General features: G+C 39.9%; 1 protein-coding gene across 1 annotated transcript in view; it reads left to right on the top strand.

Moving 5' to 3' along the window:
• The window catches only part of FAM189A1 (family with sequence similarity 189 member A1), a 413737-nt gene that overhangs the window by 107916 nt on the left and 284903 nt on the right, over positions 1-20918 (top strand). The window lies entirely within an intron of this gene.

Raw genomic sequence — 20918 nt, 5'->3', positions numbered from 1 at the left:
TTACCAATATATAAACAGTAAAAAGGTGAGAAAGGAGCAAATAGGCCCAATAAAGGATGAAAGAGGGAAGTTAGTCACAAATGGCAAGGAGAGGGCCGAAGTACTGAACTCTTTTTTCTCCTCAGTATACACTGAGGGAAACGGGTTTGACGCCTACGATAAAACACTTCGTTCATCACAGAATATAGCCAAGTGGCTGAAAGAACCCGGGATACAACAAAGGCTTAGTCTACTTAATGCGAATAAAGCAGTGGGACCGGATAATCTGCACCCCAAGATACTTAAGGAACTAAGCGCGGTTATAACAAGACCATTATTCATCATTTTTAAGGACTCACTAATGACGGGTAGAGTTCCTAGTGACTGGCGGAGGGCTACGGTAGTTCCAATTTTCAAAAAGGGGGCAAGATGCCAACCTGGGAATTACAGACCAGTTAGTCTTACATCGGTAGTTTGTAAACTGTTAGAGGGAATGATTAAGGACTATTTAGTAGAATTTGTTCGGGATAATGGTATAGTTAGCGATAATCAGCATGGGTTTAGGAAAGACCGTTCCTTTCAGACAAATCTACTGCCTTTTTACGAGGGGGTAAGTAGAGATCTGGATGGAGGGAGGTCAGTGGATCTGGTATATCTGGATTTCGCTAAGGCTTTTGATACGGTACCTCATAAACGCTTACTATACAAGCTGAGAGCTATGGGCATAGATGGAAGGGTGTGTACATGGATAGAGAACTGGCTAAAGGAACGGGTACAGAGAGTATCAATAAATGGCGCCCTTTCAGACTGGGCTAGTGTCATTAGCGGTGTGCCTCAGGGTTCTGTGCTGGGACCCATGCTTTTCAACCTGTTTATTAACGACATCGGGGACGGAGTACACAGCGATATCTCAGTGTTTGCTGACGATACCAAAATTGGGAGGGTAATAGAAACGGACCAAGATAGTGTAACATTGCAGGAGGACCTGGATAAAATAGGGGAGTGGGCAACTATGTGGCAGATGAGGTTTAATGTCGATAAATGCAAAGTTATGCACTTTGGGATAAATAATAAGCAAATGGGTTATACAATTATGGGTATGCCTCTAGGGAATTCTGAAATGGAGAAAGATTTGGGGGTCATTGTAGACCATAAACTCAATAATAGATTACAGTGCAAGGTTGCGGTAAGCAAAGCTAGTAGAATCCTGTCCTGCATCAAGAAGGGAATGTTTTGCAGGGACAAGTCTATAATTTTGCCCCTGTACACATCACTGGTTCGGCCCCACCTGGAGTATGCGGTGCAGTGTTGGGCACCGGTACACAGAAAGGATGTCCTTGAGCTAGAGGGAGTCCAGCGGAGGGCAACCAAACTCATCAAAGGGATGGAGGACAAGAGCTATGAGACACGGCTACTAATATTAAATATGTTCACGCTGGAAGTAAGGAGATTAAGGGGGGACATGATTTTCATGTACAAAATGTTCCATAGTCATAGCGACATTAGCAACAAACTCTTCAAGATAAATTCCGTAACAAAGACTAGAGGACACCACCTGAAACTGGTAGAAAAAAAATTCAAACACAAGGGGCGAAGGGGGTTCTTCTCAGTTCGCGCGGTTAGGGTCTGGAACTCACTGCCACAAGCAGTGATTTCAGCTAATAGTCTGGAATCATTCAAGAAGCTTTTGGACGATTTCCTGAGAAACGGTAATATACAGGGGTACAGGTACTCCTAATAACGAGATGACACAGGGACCCATACACACACACAATAGGTTGGACTTGATGGACATATGTCTTTATTCAACCTCAAATACTATGTAACTATGTAACTATGGTTATATTAAGGCTTTCATTATGTTGCAGTAGTTAAATCCACTCACCGTCCCACATCAAACCACCTGTCCTGTCAGAGGAATCCATAGGTTCTTGTGGCAGGAATGCTAGATCGCAGCAAAGTCCCCATGTGAATAGGGCCTAACAGTTGTAATGATGTCATTATCTCTCACCAATGCCACCCTTTTGCAAAGACGCAAGATAGACATTTTGTGAAAAGAAGCCCCCTAAAATAAATTCTTAGCTTTCCCTATGGTAGAAATGACCCCAATAGACCTAATGTTGGGGATAATCTGCATGTGAAATGCCAATACAAGAATTGCTATATGTTTAGGTATGAACAGTGGGATAGTTTATGCACTGCTTCTTAGGCTGCAACCAGAGCTCTTGTTGATTCTTTTGCTTTTTCTAGTTGCTCCAGTTGATTCCCAGAAGCCTAACTTATGCTGGTAGCCTAGTTGACATCTGCCTCAAATGGTCTTCATGAGTGAACAGGGGTTGTAGGAATGAAGGTTTCTAGTACCCTCTTATATATAATCACTGTGTGTAAAAAAAACAGCATAAAATGCAAATGTTTTATGGAGGACTAAAAATAAATTATAGAATAATCTATAATTTTTTAACATCACCTCATTTCCTTTAGCCTGGCCTCTGTGGTTAATATAAAGAGGAGTGGTAGTCATGTCAGTTCTCAAACAATGTGTGTTAAGCTTCTAAATTTATAAGCATAATGAAATCATAATGATACAAAGCAAATCCACTTTCCCTGATGACTCTATTGAAATGTTGGATATGTTTCATAATGTGCTCTCAAAGCATAATAATTTAAGTAGAAGCCTGCTGTACTGGCTCATTACTTTTTGCATTATTTTAATATTACTTCAAAGGTAGAGGGAGCGATGTAATCTTTTTGATTTGGAATAAAAACATTTGTTATTTTTGTGATTTCATCTATACAGTCAAAATCTGTCCCCATTAACCAGCACTGAAAAGAGAAAAATACACCAAGAGCTGAAAAGTAAAAAACAATCATATTTTAAACCTAACTTTAATTACTACATTGTAGCAGTTTTATCCCAGTATGGAGCAGAATATAAGGAGGTAGAACCGTAGAACCCTTAGGCAACTATGAGGAAAAGAAAAATCCGATTTGGTTCCTTGCTAATAATCACTTTTGTCCTAAATGAACCAAATGCCTGTAGGAAGAAGTCTCTTGGAAAGTCTGTATTGTTCATAGCTCCCAACAAGTTCCCAATCAATCCTTTATTGCAGTATAGGGGAACAAAACGTGGTGGGTCATAGACATTATTTCCCCCAGACAGGGGGATGTACTCAGCCATATTTTAGGGCAGAACAGACAAATGAAAGCAGGCATTGATTTGCTGCTATAGGAAATAAACTTTATTTCCTCTATTTGGAAGAAATATTTTGTTAATATATGTTTGAATTTTCCATAAATTTTCACAAGCATTGCAGCAGTTTATGTCAAGGTAGTATATTGACTAAAAATGTATAGATCTGTTGTAGTTCAAAATGAACAATGGCTTGCACCTTTGCCAGCAGCTTTAGTTAGTTTGCAAAATACATTGTGTGAATATTCACTTCAGTTATCCAATCATGTGAAAACAAATTCCTGTTCACCTTGAATATTTAACCATTTCCAGGAGTAAAGAGTAAAGAGAGTAAAGAGAAAAAAAGTAAACAGGAATTTCCTTTTCACACAATTGGATTATTGAGGCAAATATTCACACAATGTATTGTGTGAAGATGCTACACTCTTTTAGTAAAATGGCCTCACGGTATTAATTTAATGAAAACTGTGGCAAAACATCGAGGACAATTTTGGTCCAAATGTGAAACAGAGGTATCTGTGTAAATTTAACAGTAAGCCTACACTAGTTAATTTAGATTGTGAAGGTGTACAAAAGTATATCTAACCTAATTCTGTCATGGTAAATGGTATAGCAAAAATAGATATAACTTGATACTACATAGATCAAGATATTACTATTACTTGATAGTATGTGAAAAATGTTTTGGTATGGGCAATATCAATGTCAATTTTTTTTGTTCAGGGCACAGAAAGGACAAAAATGCACCTCACCAAGCTGGCAATGAAGATAAATAAGGAGAAAACATTAATTGAGATGTTAGGATCACCGAATACATCATTTTATTCTTTGATGAACATCTAGCAGGGTTATTCACAAAAGGGTGAAGAGTTTGGAGAAGGCAGGAGAAGTGACCAATCTAGGGCAAAAAAAGCTGATTTTGAAACATTCTCCAATTCAGCTCACTTTCCAGATCAGGTATGTTGTCCTAGATTGTTCACTTCTCCTGCCTTCTCCAAACTCTTCAACCATTTGTGAATAACTCTGTAAGTAACTAAAGCAACACCAGCAGTAGTGGGTGTCCGCATACAATGTGCATGGTAAGATATCAGGTAATGCATATTACAGGGTATATACAAGGATAGTAGGAATCAGAATCTAAAAGACAAGAAAGTGAGATACAGGTTAATTTGGATTCTGTTAGGAGAACTGTTGTTTGTGTTTCTGCCTTAGTTGAACTGCTGTGTTAAACTGCCATGACATTTATGTAAGATTAACACTTGGTAGAAGTGGACATGATAAGAGTGTCTGTGCCCCCCAGGTAGAGTGCCATCCCTCACATGTTGGTTTAAATTTAAAGGGATAGGGGGTGGAAGAGTGTTTGTCAATTAATCAGCCGGTAAATACATATGGATGAAAGGGGAAACTTTCACACTAATAAAGGTCACTAAGACAGACACTAGGCCAATGCTATAAAGATAATCAGCTCTCTGATCAAATAAGACAAAAGGAATGTAAATGTATCTCAACAATATAGATATACAGTAAGTTAAACAGTTGTTGGTTAAATCAGTGTGCCATGTAAGAGGACTGCTGGAGGAGTTTCACACAGAGAGCCAGTAAAGTAGAGGTTAAATCAGTGTACCTGCATAGGAGCAGAGAAGAGATAATGTAAAGGTCAATGCATAATCAGCTGCCATGTTAAACTGCAACTTATGTGAAATTGACGCTTTGGTAGAAGTTGACATGCCAAGAGTAACCCACCCCCATAAAACACACACACTCTAAAAAAGGATACAAAATGTTTTATTTGAAACAAATTTTAACAGCTCAGTGAGTGAAATTCAAGAGTTTTTGCTTCAAAAGTGTAAAACAAATCACTCCACTCTTTCCTAGTATCAATGTGTATATTAGGAAAAACATTTCTTAAAAAATTCAGTACATCTCTGAAATACATGCACATTTGTCTATGTTGTATTCCTTTAAATATTCTGCAACTGAAGAAAAATATCTGTTAATTCATCATAAATGTACTGAGCTCCTAATTTCCTGTTTGGCATTAGGGATGGGCCGAACACCCCCGTGTTCGGTTCGTATTCGAACATTCGAACGGCCGAAATGTTCGAATACGAACTCAATGCAAGTGTATGGGGGTCGAATGTTCGACCCCCATACAGCTGCCAGGTCATTTAGGAAAACTGTGGCTGCAGCGGCCTCTGTCCCTTCAAACACAGACTGCTGAATGCCTTCGCTGCCCCCTTACCTCCGCTGCTGTCACGGCCTCCAGTCCCCTGATCCGTCTGCTGCTGTCTTTCCCTCTTATATTACAGCTTAAACTGACACTAAACTCAGAAATTAAATCATAAAAATGCATTCAAGTACCTTAAATATTAACAAAAATGTATGTTACTTGTGTATCTCTTAGCTGTAGATCCTCAAATCCTCTCTGAGTTCCTGCTGATACTGTGCTTACTTCTGGAGAGTGGCTACTTTTGTTCCCCATGGTCGCTATTTGTGTTCTAAAGTAGCCACCACTCCAAGCTTTCTCCGATGATTGAATACAATCTCATGTTTAGTTTACTCTTTTGTATCGAGATTGTAGTCTATCACATGAGCGAGCTTGGAGCAGTGGTTGCTATACAACAGATCCTCTGACCGCACAGATCAGCAAAGGTCAGGTCTCGCTTTGTGGTATCTCCCTACATCTGTACCCACTACAGATTAGAGTGGATGTATCTCAGTGTATGATACTGAGTGGCAATCCTCCAATAAACCCGGAGCCCCAAACCCACTGCAGATAAGGGCATGCAACTCTCAGCTGCTCACATTATCTACACTGTGTATGGAATGCTTGCAGGGGCTGAATATATTCTTTTGAAGAAAACATGGGTGGATATTACCATGGGTGGCAAGTACCATGTTTTCTATCACATTGATTGTATGAATTCTTGCTAATTTTTACCAGATTTTTATGCAGCTTTTTAAAAGCATTATTGTTTTATATAATACTTTATTTTAAGTAATACATAGTGTAAATGATCTCTTGCAATGATCTCTGTTTTCATTTACAAGGAAAGGTTACTACTAATATAGACTAAATTCCAAAGCACTGCATAGTTTCATTATTATTGCTGTTTTGAAGTGTTTTTGTGCACTCTGTTTTGACATTTTTTGATGTGTAAATGTTGCTATAACTTTAGATCTGTTTTGGCTGCTACTTCCACTGGTCAATTTAGGCCTATTACTGCTTTATAAACCAATCAGATGTTGCAGCCAAAACTAACTATCTTTTCCAAGCTGGAATGAATCAGATTGGGGTGAATCTGCCTTAATTAAGCCAAACAAAATGAAAAAAGTTAAAAGATCAATGACACATCCAAAATATATGATGCCAGAATCCTGTGTCACTGATGCTGTCTGTGAACATTGTACTGTTCTCTACTGATGATATAGGAAGTAATAAAAGCTGTTTCTCACTACAGGAATAAGGTAAAAGAAAAACATGTAATGCTCTAGGTTTGGGGTATATTTGGGTAATGCCTGGACATACACTTTAAGGATTCAGTTGTGGGGATAGCAAAACTATTAAGTTAACAGGTGATACTTTGGAATTTGCTTTTGTTTTTAATAATGAAAACCCCAGTGCAAAAATGTCCTATGCTGAGCCCCTTATGTATACTAACATACAGTTTTTAGTGGCATAGCATCTGCTAAAATGGACACATACTTTTCTAGTCATGCTCAAGATCTTTTCCAAACCTGGATATTAATTAGGACTGTTTTGGGGAAAAAAATGGTAAAAAGCTATGCTGCAACTCTGGTGCTTAGCATTGGAATCCTAAAATCAATTCTGTTAAATGTTCTCCCTATACGTGTGTGCATTTCTACTCAGTGCTCTCGTTTCCCTTTACAGACTGGTAGGTTAATTGACTTTTGTCTAAATTAGCATTACTGTGTGTAATTGTAGTAAGAACATTAGATTGTAATAGCTTATTTTTAAAGGGTAAGGGAATTTGTTAGAGCAGAATAAATCAATTATTTTGGTTATAGATCATTAAAGAAGAACTCCACTAGATACTGTTTGCATTTAAACTATTGTGCAAGTATATAGTGAAAAGATACATACGTTTGTATGTTTCTGTAAGGATTGTTCTAAAGACCTTCTAGCTGCTATCTGCTATGGGTAGCTCAAAGTATTCCTGTCAATGTGTCACTCATATTAAAGTAGCAGTATGATAAAAGTGCGGTCATCGGGAGGTGCTGAACATACTTTTAAACATCTTCAGAGGGTTGCTGGGAGCCCTGAACCTTGGGATGATCTAATATACCATTTCCCACACTTTCTAAATATACTGAGAGTTGCCGGTCTCCTGCTGCACTTTTGTATTCACAATAAAGGTAGTCTATTAGAGCCCCTGGGTAAATTTTAGAAGGTATTTTACAGTACAGATCTGTGTAGTAGCTTTCAGTACTTGGAGCCCAGCACAGGACAATTTGACATCTCTAGGTGCCGGAGTATTAGTCATGTTGCAAATTTAGCATATGACAAATTGAAAGATGTACTTTAAGCTGTGCTGCCAGTCAGCTAGGTAAAGAAAAAGTAAGGGGATGGTCACAAACACCAATTTTTTATATCAGGAAAAGTCCTATTGTACATTTTAGTCTCATCTATTGAAAGGAAATCAAATAAAAGTGGTATTTGGCCACATTAACAGCTTCAATACCTATTCATATTAAAACAATTTTTTTTTATAAGACCAGTGTTTCTTTTTTATGTTTCCAATTTACCAGAGTCGTAGCTAAGGATAAAACAAAAATAAAGTATTTAAGCTTCCAAAGACAATAGTTTGCACAGAACTTCACTGACAGAACATCTCTGCTCTTTATCATTACCACTCAAATGAGTTCATAAAGACACAAACTATTTGTGTCTGTTCATCAATCATGCAGTTAGATTTTAATATACTTAATAAACTGCCTCTAAGACAGACAATTGGTCTGCACAATGTAATGATGTATGTACTTGTTTTTCATGTATAATTCAGAAGACTTCAGATAAAGAATGGTTCTGCAAGCTCCATTTATTGCTCAGAAAATCATTAGGTTAATCTGTGAATTTGGAGGATGTTTACATTCTGCATTCAGTTTAACTGGATAATGTCCAGGGTTTTGAGATTCATAAGGTAACATAGCAGGGAAACACATACATGAGTCAGTGCATCTAGATTTTAAATCCAAAATATGGCATACTAAATATTTCCAAAATATAACATTGCGTTATATGTTTTTATATATTGTTAGATACAAAGACACAAAAACACTGAAAGGAAAAGTAGTCGTACAATAGTGATAGGGCATATTTAAAGCTGCTTTTTTGGGACATTTTGTAGAACTTATGCAAAGTGAAGTAACTACTAATTCATCACTTTTTATTTTGACTGCTTGAACTTGCTTTCTGTAGTTTGGCAGGCTTTCCATTACAAAACAGGGGGCCCTCTATCAAACGGACCCTTTCCTTACTACTCTCTGTCCCAAATCAGACATCTAGGTATAGTCATGGTAAGTAAGGTTGAATAAAGAAACAGGTCTATCCAGTTCAACCTATGTGTATGCGTGTGTACATGTATGTGTGTGGTAAATTATGGCAATATAACCCTATATACCGCAGGGAGTATTTATATTTAATCTATATTGATAATCAATGACCAGATAATCAACAATCTGTACAATATGCTACATTTCTTGTATAACAATAAGATTTTTAAAGATTAAAAAAGGTTTTGTCCGTTGCTAGCTAGAATTCATGTTTAAAGAATTTTTGCATCTACTATTATTAATCTCCGTATAGAACAAACACACAGACAATAAACACGCATTTCTCCTCATATAGTGATACTTCTGAACTAAAAGTGTACAATACAAACTATGGGGTCTATTCACTAAGCTGCCGTAGGGAGCCGAGTGACTAACCGACCCGAAGCGAAGTGAGCCGAATGCTGTTCGGCTAGTCACTTCAGGCTGATACGGCTGATTCCAGCCGTATAACGGGTGGCTTCGGCTGGCTTCTGGTCGGCCAAACATGCTCAGCATTTAAAAAAGTAAAAAAGCAGTTTAAAAAGTAGTAAGAAATAAAACAGAAAATGATTGGGCGGAGCTAGCAGTGACAGCTAGCTCCGCTCAACTGTTTTCTATTAGCCGGGCGGTTCTGCTGCCGTCAGAATAAATAAAAAAAATAAAAAAATCAGATTCCTATTGGCTATATCACTTTGCAATAGCCAATAGCAAACCAGCTATTGCACCCGCTCTCTGCTGCTGTCAATCACTAGAGGGGACCTGATGGAGACCTGATGATTGACAGCAGCAGTGGGCAGGTGCAATAGCTAGTTTGCTATTGGCTATTGCAAATTGAAATAGCCAATAGGAATCTAGCTATGCATTGCTATGGTGCTTTTTTTTATTCTGACGGCAGCCAACGGCTCCGATGTTAGAAGAAAAAAAAACAGAGCAGATAAAGGTTTACTCTGCTCGATCGAGCAGAGTAAAACTTTCCCGGAGAAAGTGTTTCTCTCCCGGTCGGCCGGGAGCCGGAGCGCCCGGGAGAGTTGGGCTGTCTGGAGATCAGTGTCCCTAGTTACCTGGTAACCAGGGACGCTGATCTGTCTGTGCAAGTGGCCAGAGACAGCCGTGAGATGACGGCTGGCTCTGCCCAGCAGCCATTCGGCCAGCTTCGGCTTTCACCTCGGCTCAGTAGAGCCAAAGCATATGCCTTCGGCTCCACTGAGCCGCTCGGCCGACTGCAGGACCTGTAGGGCTGTAGGGTCCTGGGGCCGAAGCTAGCCGAAGGATCAGCTGAAGCTACGGCTAGATCCTTCGGCAGCTTAGTGAATAGACCGCTATATGTTCTATTAACTAAGGCATATCACAGCCTTTTCACTCATTTAGTTATTGACACTCTATTTTATTTCCAGTTTGATCCTGAATCATAATAACACAAACATCACCATGAGTATAATGTCTTACAGTTATCTGATGAGTGTTTAGTAAAAATATTTTAGTTTCAGCTTTCATAATTAGGATCAAATAAAAGCAGATACATCTACAAATAATGTGTATAAAGAACCCATTTTCTCTCCCCCTCACACATCATAACTGACAGAACATTTGCACTTCTTGTACAACACAGATCTCATGCAACTGAACTAACAGAGTGCTCTAGCCTAGAACATCTTCTTCTATTTCTGCTTAGCTCTATCCAATGTCTTCTGGGGCCACACCAGTCATAATAAGCACTGCTGGGAGCTGCCAACAACCCCACCTGACAGCTGCTTCTTGTATTAGTTATGAACACCAGGAAGAGAGCTGCCATGCATTGAGTAGTACATCTCCAAGCAGCAGTAATCTTCAGAATGAAAAGTTGCCTGATAATTCATTTGGAAATGCTGGGTCCCGTATTAAAGTGAAATTATCTGTGCTCTCTACAGGAGTCCCTGTTGTCCCTGTTGTCCCTGTTTGATGGCAGTCTTAACTTGCATCACAAAATGTTCATCAACATTGTTTTGATCACAGCCCTTTTAAAAAAGCCCACATGTGCACATTTGTTCCTAACAACCTGCTGCCGTTCACATTGAGAAATATATATAGATTTGACAGCACAACTGTAAAGACAAAATAATTAAAATACATGTGTATATGAAGACTATAGCATTAAAGGTTCATTTAACTAAAAACTGATATTTCAGGTTTTGTAGATGGGAGAAAAAAAATCTAGAATGGAACAGCAAGGGGAGTAAGGAGTTACGCTATAGACAAACTAAAGTATGTAATCTGTATCAGTCTCCAGGGTTTCTGTAAACTAATTCAAAAAAAGGCTTCCCCTAAACAAAGAAATCCCTATGTTGGAGCTGATCTAGTAAACAGGTGACACAAAGTATAATAATGTATAAAAAACTATATTTAATGACAAATAAAGAAAAACACAAATAGGATCCAATAAGACAAGACATCTAAAAGCAGGTCAAAAGACATCCCCTGGAAATTCCACTTATAGTAGAACGAGTGATGATCTAAAAACCACCTCAGTGGTAGATAGTCACTAATATATGCACGATAATGTGTTTTAAAGACGGATACAATGTATCAGAGCGTACTCACAACCTGTGTGGTTTGCGATGAGGGACAGTCCTTGTAGGGTCCCCTGTTTAGACACGTATGGGATGAAATTTGTGAGGTATATCCTTGTGCGGGATTGTGACTCCAGATTGTTCTTATCCTTGTATGTCTGGAGGCTCCGATGAGTGTGTCACTCCCAGCTCATTTGAGCTCACACTAATCAGCGGGTGTTGGTCACTCCCGATCCAGAAAGGAATCCGGGGGTTGTTTCCAGCATGTGCGGCCGCACAGCGAAATGGATAAAGACACACTGGGCTGAAAGATGGATAGTGAGATGGAGCAACCTCAGCCCACAAGCTGTTCCCGATCTTGGTTCAGATTCCTACAGATTTCACTGCAGTTGTGAGATAACAGTGGTTGAAAAATCTTCGTTCCATCCTGTCCTGTCACTCGACAATGAAGGGTTGTTTTGTTCACTCGTCCATGGGTGAAGTAATGCGGGTATCCAGGGGAGTCTGAAACACACGCTGACCCTACGGTCAGTCCAGTGTGTCTTTATCCATTTCGCTGTGCGGCCGCACATGCTGGAAACAACCCCGGATTCCTTTCTGAATCGGGAGTGACCGACACCCGCTGATTAGTGTGAGCTCAAATGAGCTGGGAGTGACACGCTCATCGGAGCCTCCAGACATACAAGGATAAGAACTATCTGGAGTCACAATCCCGCACAAGGATATACCTCACAAAATTCATCCCATCCGTGTCTAAACAGGGGACCCTACAAGGACTGTCCCTCATCGCAAACCACACAGGTTGTGAGTACGCTCTGATACATTGTATCCGTCTTTAAAACACATTATCGTGCATATATTAGTGACTATCTACCACTGAGGTGGTTTTTAGATCATCACTCGTTCTACTATAAGTGGAATTTCCAGGGGATGTCTTTTGACCTGCTTTTAGATGTCTTGTCTTATTGGATCCTATTTGTGTTTTTCTTTATTTGTCATTAAATATAGTTTTTTATACATTATTATACTTTGTGTCACCTGTTTACTAGATCAGCTCCAACATAGGGATTTCTTTGTTTAGGGGAACTGTTTTTTGAATTAGAAAAAAAATCTACCCACCTGACGGCTGTGCTGCTCCTCTATTCCCTGCTGCCCCAAGGCCTGGCCTTGGTGGCCTCGTGGTAAATCCGGCCCTGGGAAGGGTTCAGGTTGTTGTTCCTGTCATTGTCACATTTGGGGAGGTTCTCCCTAACTTTCAGTCCTAGTGAAACATCCTCTGTGGGGTCATAGGGAGCAAAAAACTGCAATTTTTAAAGAAAGTGTGGGCATTGTTTTTTGTATATAAAAAATAGTTAATTTTGATTTGTTCATATAGGCAATGCTGTACTATGGTGTTTAGTGACCAATATACAGTAAGGGGTTAAAAAAACCTAGCAGATTAAAGAAAAATTATTATTAACCCTTGCAGTAGGGCCACCCCCACACTGCAAGGATTAAGTGCTCGTTTTCGTATAGGGAGGAATATAAAATAGTTATACTCACCTGATATTCTGAGCTGGCTTGCTCTTAGACCGGTCCCTGAAGCCTCTCCCCCATGCCCCGGCAACAGTCTAAAGTCCTGTAAATCATCGCATTCCATACACAGTGTATAGAACATGGTAGCATTCCATTGCTGCAGTGTAGGAGGAGACAGCCGGGAGGGAACTCTGTCACAGCTGGCCTCCTTCGAGGACCTGTCAAGTATAACTTTGTTAATTTAATTCCTAGACCAAAATGAACAGTTAACCCTTGCAGTGCGGGGGAAGCCCCAATTCAATAGGTTAATAATCATTTTCCTGCTTCCTTAAAGCCTTCTCATGCATTCTCAGTAAGATTAAAATTACAAGACTAAGGGAGTTATTCACAAAGCTGCCGAAGGCAGCCAAGTGAATAACCCAGCAGAAGTGAAGTGAGCCGAATGCTGTTCAGCTATTCACTTCAGCCTTGTATTGCTGATTTCAGCCATACATCGGCTAAAATCAGCTGTACATCGGCTGCCTTTGGCTGCCTTCGGTCAGCCGAAAATGCTCCGCATGTTTGACAGAGCCAGAGTGCAGAAGGACTCGCATAGGGGTGAGCGGCAGTGAATGAATAGCGGAATGCCACCGAGCAGCATTCGGCTCGGCTATTCTGCTCGCTACCTCTGAGGTAGCGAGCAGATTAGAAATAACATTTCAATAAATAAATAAAAAAATGTTTAAAGGGTATTTTTTTAAATGTAAAAAAATATGAACATTTATAAAAAGTTAAGAAAATAATAAAAATATTTTAAAGAAAAAATAAATAAAAAATAATTTTAAAAAATGATGCATGCCAACCCGACCACACGCGACAAACTCCCGCCGCATAATATAAAATCTGACAGATGGCGGCAAAATATAAACAATTGGGCGGAGCTAGCAGTGACATCACCGCTAGCTCCGCCCAACTGTTTTCTATTGTTTTCTAGCAGGTCCGGGCAATAAATAACAACTCGGCGGTGCCGGCCATGAGGTCAAGACCGACTCCGCCCAGTTGTTATTATTTAATGACAGATCAGCGTCCCCAGGTCATTTGGGGAAGCTGATCTGTCATTACAACTGGGCGGAGCAAGCCGTGAGATTACAGCTGGCCCTGCCAAGCTGTCATTTGCGTGGAGATCGGTCGCCTTCGGCCGACCTTTCTCCACGCTTCGCCTGTCACTACAGCTCAACCGAGCCAAAGCATATGTGTTTGGCTCGGCTGAGCCGCTCACTGTCTTTAGCTGCTGTATGGGCTACACAGTGTCTTATTTCTGAGCTGTCACTCAGAAATGCTGTATTGTTTATTCAGTGTGGTCAGATACAAGTGGAGGGAAGAGGGGCCAGCTTTCTGACAATGCTGCTCAGGAAACACAGCACATATTTCAATGGGGATAAGTGCAATGTGCACTGGGCTCACTGGGGGATTTAACAAACATTTAATACTTGTGGCAATGCTTTTCTTTATTAATAGAGTGTGGTTTACATACATAAGAGGTAACATTAATACTGGATGCAATTCCCCACTTGCAGCTCCCAACTGAGATAAATGTATATAAGAAAGCCTGACACAGCAAGCCATGACAGCTTCCATCTGTAAAGGTTTTATGGAAAGCACTGCCACAGAATACATAAAAAATGTTTAATTTAGTCATAGTTTTATAAAACGTCTGAGTTGATTATATCAATAATTAATTAATAGAAAGAACACCCAAATAATGTTTGTCATTATTGAAAAGAACAATGTACCAGCATACTCTACATACAGTGGTACAGTGATTGTTTCCAGCACTGATTATTCATTCTCAATGCATATTGTTTCCTAGGGTTTGTTGAGATTTCACTGGGAAGCTTTTATGGCCAAATAAATTTAAAAAAATTTAAATGAAAGGAAATCATGACATTTCTTCGATGTAATAGAGCTAGCTTTATGGAAGTAGAATAAACAAATAAAAATGTGTAACAAGATGAGCCAAAGTAGGAATGTTGATGCCTTGGTGCTGTAAAATATTTATCAAACAGGTGCATAAATAATCCCCTCTAAGAAGCCAGATATCTGAGGCAGTGCAGAAAGAATGGAGGGATACCCTGGATGCCTGTACTGTGATTTAATTAAGATTGTAAAACTCAAATCAAATTTAGGACACCCTCCTAAAATGGTTCACTAGATTTATGCAGGACTTGATTGTTTTTTGGAGGGAGTTTAACCCCACTAACTGAAACAAACAAGTAGGGATTAGCTTCTGGTTTAGGCGGAATTTTGCTGGTTTGGAGGTTCAGTGAATGGCTGAACTAAATGGGTGTTCATTCAGGTGTCAGCCAGGGAATGTACTGGTCAGCAGCCAAATGTGGCTTGGCTGAGTCACTGGTTGCTAAGACACTGCCGACCACATAACCAACAGCCTCTTAGCAGGCACTAATGCTAAGAGTGGGTAGAGCCTGATGGGAAGCCTCTAAGAGGCTAGTCCCCTATCAGAAGCGTGTTCAGTTGCTCAGCCACTTGCACCGGAAGGGAATGTGGATGCAGAGCGCTGAGTGTGACGGAGAGGTGGGGACAGAGCACCAGCGGCCATTTTAACTGTCGGCACAATGTTTGAGAAAGGTGCCTAAACCCCGATGGATGAAATTACAATTCAGTGTGGGAACCTACAATTTAATGTTTTGGTGGATAAGCACACCAAATATTCATTGGAAAATTGTATTTATTAGTCAAAAATATTATCCTTCGCCATTTTGCTTAGCACTGTGCAGCTGAAGTGTTCAGTGGAGCTGCTGCAGCGAACTGAAGTGCTGCAGAACAGCTACATAGCGCTTGGCTAAGGAACTAAACACACCTCAGGTCTGCCTCCCTAGGAGGGGCTATGGAATCTGCCCACCACCTGCAGTCAATCAGTCACAGTACAGGGGACCTGATCTGGAATTAGTCCTTCAGCATTCCCATCAGGCTCCGCCTGCTGTCAACACAGCAGATTTTGTCAGCTCTGCAGGGGCAGGCTTAGGGGTAGTTGACCCCAAGCAATCTTGTGTCTTGAGGAGTCATGTGTGACAACGGCATCAACCTGCTGCTCCCCCCTTCAGCAGGGAGTTCACACACTTGGCTTGCCTTGTACACATTCTCAACCTTGTGGTGTAGCAGTTCCTAGTCAGGTACCCTGGCTTCCAGAGCAGTTAGGCCCCTTTAGCCAAGTGTTAGCCTGGCCAAAAACTCAGTGGTATCACACGTTGCCTGCTACCTGCCTCATATGATGATATGGGTGAAAGACAGGCTTTGGGGATCTGGAATTCTGTTCACCGACACAGAGGACTTGAGTTTCTCTGTTGACTGAAATTTGTGGCAAATGGGCTAACTTATGCTGCAGTGGCTGTGTAAGAACCCCAGCGTTTGGGCCATTGAAGAGAGGGCCCATTACTGGTTCACTTCAGAAATCAACCATGTTTGTGGCTATTGTCTCGTGTAAAATAATGTAACTGTGATAACTTTATTGAAACCTGTCTTCTCCCCGTTAAATTGTTTCCTAGTAAAAGTGTTTGCATACTGTGCACGGAGTCAGTTAAATATTTTGCTGAGTTTTTTGGTGCCAGAGGTCTCTACTTTTCAAAATGCGGTCAAGTAAATTGTTTTAAATTAGCGTATATAATTAGCTGTCTTTTTTCAGTGAAATAAATACATCCAAAGTTGACTTCTTTGGCCATTTCACAGAGAATCTTAAAAATTTGCAGGTTTCCGAAGGCTCCAGTAGTGCTAACAAAGTATCAGTTTCCTATACATAGCTATAGGTACAAATGAATCCTTCAGTGATACATGAGTTCTATAAAGCATGCTTTTTAAAGTTAGCTTCTATTTATACCGGAATGGCATGCCAAGTTTTTTATTTTGTTATTTTTATTCTATCACATTTCAAGGATGTGAGCTTAAAGATATGTAACCTGAAGAATGTGCTCTGCATTTTCTAGTATAACTACCCTCTCTATTTGTTCTTTTATCCACAATGTGTAAAGTTTCAACTGCTTTTTTTGCTTTATAGGAATGATAAACCAGGCAAACATTCCTTTTAGCTATTCATTATACAAACTTCCAATCTAGTGGCTGACTGAGACAAATCAGTGATATGCACTTTTATATTGCAGTATACTGTTAAGACGTAATGGAATTAAAATAAGATACAACCTTATATAACTGATTTCCTATAGTTTGACAGCACTTTAGATAAGGAAGTCAATTTAAAAACATGGAAAATCTAAAGCAAAGTCAATTGCCACTAGGCTGATTAAAAATAGAAACATATTGCTATTGTGGATTTTAATACAAAAACCTAAGTGCAGGATAATTACTGGAAAATCTTTTATTAAATACAGTTATCAATAAGATATGAAAGAGGGCAAGTTGATTATCTCTACAAGGCTTCCATTCATGCTGGATGTGGGTTAGATGTATATAACCTAGTTTCTGTGCGAGGCATAACAATAATGCTTTCCAATTACGGAGTGGTAGTTCAACACATCAAGTCTTGTGCATAGAAAATGTTAGTTATTGTTATATTAAAAGAGTTACTGAAAGGGAAACTAAAAGTAATGAAAATGGCTTCTTTGCTTCTATATATTCCTCCAAATATTAACTGAATTTGGTAATACTTTCATAAATGAATCCTTCAGTCAATCTAGCCATAGCTTCAGAGGTTGCTCAGCAACTTAAAAAAATGACTTTGAGGTTAGACAACGTAATTCCATTAACACAGTTGAAGCTACAGCATCGTAGTTTGTAGGGACTGCAGTTGGAGAATAAATCAAAGGCACAAATGCATCACAAGCACATCAAGGCTAGTTATTCAAAGGAAGTGTTTTAATAGGAAAGACTCTTCGTTTTCTTCGTTGTTCAATTTATGCTAAGATTGAAGAGCAGAACAGTCAATGAAATGATGTCGCTCATTAAAATATTTTAGCTACTGATCTTTTTTAAGGGCCTATTTGTGAAGGTTAAAAAATAATCACAGAACTATAGTTGTCTAACAAGACACACAAAACCTTTTATGTTACATTATTAAAATTTTTACATTTAACACTGGCTGCTGGGAAACCTTAAAGTGAACTCGTGTTTTGCCCATGTATGGCAAATCTGCTTGTTCACTGTAACACAGACCTTTCCAGACGCATATACTTACCCATACTTTTGCTCCCACAGCATTCCTTTCAGCCATCTTTAAGCTACTATGGCTCGAGTCTTATCTCACACAGGGCTATGGATTGCTCTGTGACAGCACTGATGTCACATGCGTGAGTCACATGCTTCTTCATACACAGACAAATCAAAAGGAAAGGCAAGTATATGTTGCTGCAGATAGTAGAGAAGGAGGTTAAAGCACACCTGCTGAGATGCACTAATCAGCAAATCACAGGTTTTCTTTGAGTATACTAAAAAGATAAAAATGTCTATGACATCCCATTGTTTTCTACATGCCTTTTTACTACCGACTTCTTGTAAGTACAATACAGTTGTGTGTTTTTATCATTAAAATTCGTTTTACACTATGGAGGCGCTCCTTTTTGTTTTTTGTCTCTCAAATCTGGTACAGCCTCTAAAAGATATAACAGGATTTAGCTGTGTCAGATATTTAAACTGCAAATAGCATATCTCAGTTCACAGGAGATCTGCAGTAGCATATTAACACAGATCAGTAAACACAGAAAAACAAAATTGCTCAGTAAGAACAATGTGGAAAACAGACAGATTATCTATTTTCAGGATTCATATTTTACTTTTGTAGCCTATAAAGTATATCTGAAACTGATTTTCTATAGTTATATTGGTGAATCAGATAGCAGATCACCATCTAGGGGAAATGGTGATCTGCATATTCTTTTTGGTAAGGGAAAAATATTAAGAGTTAACAATACTCTCCAAGTGGTATATTTATAAAGCAGTGAATTTGAAATTCACTAAAAATGTAGTGGTGGTAAATCATTAACTGTATATTATATACAAGAAGATTCACCTGATGTACATGTTTGTTGAATGTCACATTCACTCCTTTGTAAATATGCCCCATATTTAAAATGATAACTCTCATCCCATTATGGTTATGGAATGATATAGTTGTTTATTATACCTTATAAGGAGGAGTGGGGAAAAGGCTATTAACCCTACCCAACATCTTTCTTGTGTCTAAAAAAGAATAGCAGTACTAAAATACTTATGGTTCATTCTATATATTGAACGCAAGAATAGGTGTACTGCATGTATGGCTCTTACTCATTGGCACAGCCACATGAGCTATGAATATGTATATGAAAAAACCCCCAAAAAAGCAATGGACCGGAAAAAGAGCTAGCCATATGTATCATTAGGTGCCATATGCCCAGCCATCAGATTATATGTGCCTACTGGGGATGTCCCAATGCCACTTTTTCAGGCCCCAGTACAAGTACAAGTACTTCCCCTCATGTACTTGCCGATACCAATTACCGATACTTTTTCTTGAAGGGACAGATGACTTTAAATTATCCATAGTACAAATACATGTTATGTACTATGGATCATGATTTAACCTATTCATGTTAGCAAATGAGAATTGTAACTCTATTGCTGGAGTGCAGTGGCGGTGTGTGCTGTATATATGTACTACATATACATTTACAGCCAGCCCCGTCTCAGCTTCCCTCACTCACAGTTTCACTCCGATCCCTGTTGCCTCACGCGGTGCTTCTTGTAGTCGGCGCTGGGCAGGATTTTAACCCATTCATGTTAGCAGGGGATCATTGTAAATATATTGCTGCAATGCACGGGGCATTTGTGCTGTATATGTACAGTACATATAGAATGCACTGCAGCAATAGATATACAATTCTGCACTGCTAACATGAATATGTTAAATGATCCATAGTACAGAGCTACATATCATGTACTATGGATCATTTAACCCATTCATATTAGCAGGGGATCATTGTAAATCTATTGTTGCAGTGCATTCTATATGTGGTATATAGTACATGTACAGTACATATAGAGTGCCTGCAACAATACATTTACAATTATACTCTGCTAACATGAATGGGTTAAATGATCCCTAGTACAGGGCTACATATAGATCATTTTATCCATTCATGTTAGCAGAGTATAATTGTAAATGTATTGTCTGCACTGTATTAGCAGTGTACTCTATATGTACTTTATATGTAGCACATATAGAGCATATACTGCTAATAAAGTGCAATACATTTACAATTATACTCTGCTTAATAGTGAACCCCCCCCCAATCTGCCCTCACTCACTGTTTTCGTACACCGGAGAGAGCAGCGACGAGTGAGCGCTGGTCCGGTGGGAGGAGCTCCAGGTGGGGTTCTAATTTAGCTGGCTCAGAGGTGCCTGCCAGCGAAATTAGAACCCCACCTGGAGCTCCTCTCGCCAGACCAACGCTGACTCGCCGCTGCGGTTTTCTTTCTTCTTACTTACCTCGCCGAGCGTCACGTCACTGCTGCTCCGGTGGGCGGCGATCCGAGCGGGGTCATCTGGCAGTCTCCGGCCACCTAAATTAGGACCCCACCTGGAGCCTTTCCAAAGAGTCGTAGAGTATGGGCTGCTCGGTATCCAGAACACGGTACTGCCACCTCCTGAATGCCATTTCTTTCTCTTCTTTTTTTATCCCAACACTCCGCCGCAACCATGTGCCCATATGACACAGACCTATTGACTGCAATGGTCACGTTTGGCAAGCAGCACTCCACGGCCAAACATGACATGCTGTTTAAAATATCTGCTGCCACGAAGAAGCCTAATGGCCACGATATTAAGGGGTCTATTCACGAAGCAGCCGAAGGATCTAGCCGTAGCTTCGGCTGATCCTTCGGCTAGCTTCGGCCCCAGGCTGCTGTACGGGCTATTCACTAGCCGCACAATCATTTTCTATTTATTTTATTCTACTTTTTAAACTATTTTTCTGTTCTGCTCAGTCCCACAGAGGGAGCGAGCAGAACAGCCGAGCCGAATGCCGCTCGGCGGCATTAGGCTATTCACTCACTGAGTAGCCTGCTGGAGGTTCGGCTTAGCCGATCCAGATGTTGTATCGGCTGAGTCGAACTACTTCTGCACTTCGGGTCGGCCGAACATGCCTGAGCTG

The sequence above is a fragment of the Nanorana parkeri genome, unplaced genomic scaffold (assembly GCF_000935625.1).
Source record: "Nanorana parkeri isolate BGI_ZX_2015 unplaced genomic scaffold, ASM93562v1 scaffold82, whole genome shotgun sequence".
NCBI lineage: Eukaryota > Metazoa > Chordata > Amphibia > Anura > Dicroglossidae > Nanorana > Nanorana parkeri.
This window is presented reverse-complemented; position numbering and strand designations above follow the sequence as displayed.